Genomic DNA, 2,120 nt, shown 5'->3' on the forward strand with positions numbered 1-2,120 from the left:
AAAAAAAAATTTGAAAATACAAATATTTTTAGAAAAAAACATATAAATGGCTTAAAACTTATTACTTACATTTATTTATCATATAAATATATCACAAACATTATTCTTTTTATGAAAAATTTGATCATTTATCTTCCAAACATTCATTTTCTTTTTTTAACCAAACAAAAACGTCTCTTTGTCTTTTCAAATTCCACGTCCAACAGTAACTCATCATAATTTTTGTCAACCCAACAAGAAATGAATTATCTCACTTTTAATTAAAAATTTAGAAGATTCAATTTAATAGATTAATTTGGTCTCACTATCATTATTACAGCCTTACATGTTTCTTAATTTCTTCTTTATCTTCCAAACATATATTTCAGAGTTTATAGGATGTTATTATTATTATTTTATTTTAATCTCATGATAATAATCTTTTTAGATGTTTGTTGAATGTACTTTGTATTTAATAATTTTTTGTCCATATGCATACTTCCTACTTGTAAGTTAGTTTAGTATGAATTAATATAAAATTAGAAGCTCATTTGTATTTGATCGTCATTGTTAATTATTTTATTATACTATCTCTCGCAATCAATGTTCTCCAATTTTGTACACAAATAACTCAAATGCATATTCAGTTTTGTTTTAAATAATTGCAGTTAAAAAATGACCAAAGAAACAAACAGACCCATTTGCCATTACATTATAATTTTGTAAGCCAAACTTCACTTAAAATTTGTATTATATGTTGAAATTTGTCATTTTGTTATTTCCTCTTTAGATTTTCGAGCTTAGTTATTTGTATTAGATTATTCATGATTATATTAAAACTCTCTAGGTTCAAGTAAGAATACGATAAAAAAATAATAAAAATTTAAGAGAGTCCTAAATTTGAAGTTGACATAAAACTCTCAAAATATCAGGGTAGGCTCTGCCTTTCCCCATTTTCGGCTAAATTAGCCATTAATTTTTGGATTTAATGTTCGGTTTGGTGACTCAAATGTGTTAGAATTATTGTTGATTTAGAATTTGATCAAGTGAAATTCTAGAAATTGGTTATGAGTATTTTGAAGATGTGTGTTAGACTTTTACTTGAAAAGGGAATCTAACTGCATCCAATAAAAAGAAATAAAATCTTGTTAAAATTGGGTCTCCTAATTGTAATATATTTTCTTGCCTTTTAGGACTATTCTAGGGTTGGCCTATAAATACAAAACTCCTCTGTCAATTTTATGAGATGTAATAGATAGAAACCAATTGTTAGATTGCTCTGTATTCTCCATATTGTTGAATTAATAAATATCGTCTTTACTATTAATCATTTGTGTTTTCTTTATAATTAGATCTTGTTTCGTGGCGTGATCTTGTTTATTTCAATATTGTCATATAATCTCGTTTTTTGAAATCTGGTTTGGAATCAATGTGTGTTATTAGAGCTTCCGCGCCCAACATGTGATATCAGAGCCAGGCTGTTGATTTTCTATGGATTGGTTGAGATTCTTTTGGGATGGTCGGGTTGAAGTATGATATTCCGCAATTAAATCATAGTATAATGTTTTCTTTGTGACAAGTAAAGATGAGAGCATTCTGGCGCAACTAGATTTGGATGATGCGTTGCTGGGTTTTGAGAAGATGCCAACTGATTGGACAACGAAAAGATCGAAAGGCTGTTTCATTGATTCATCTGTCCAACAACATTCTGCAGGATGTCTTGAAGGAGAAAACGACAGCTAATTTGTAGTTGAGGTTGGAGTAGTTGTGTATAACTAAGAGTTTTACAAGTAAACTAGCTCTTAAGCAGAAGCTGTATTCCTATCACATGGCGGAAGGAGAGTCGTTGGAAGACCATGTTGCCTTGTTCAAGGAAATAGTTGTAGATCTGTAGATGTTGGAGGTTAAGTACGATAAAGAGGATATTGCCTTGATCCTGTTGTGTTCGCTGCCTGGATCTTATGCGTCGTTTCGAGATACTATCTTGTATAGTCGAGACACTTTTACTATAGAAGATGTTTATGATGCTTTGCATTCAAAGGAGAAGATAAAGTATTTTGTTTTAGAGCTACATCAAGGGATGTGGAGACTCTTGTATCTAAAGGTAGTCGATGAAGAGGCAGATTGAGAGTTAGATTTAG

The sequence above is a fragment of the Olea europaea genome, unplaced genomic scaffold (genome assembly GCF_002742605.1).
Source record: "Olea europaea var. sylvestris unplaced genomic scaffold, O_europaea_v1 scaffold221, whole genome shotgun sequence".
Lineage (NCBI taxonomy): Eukaryota > Viridiplantae > Streptophyta > Magnoliopsida > Lamiales > Oleaceae > Olea > Olea europaea.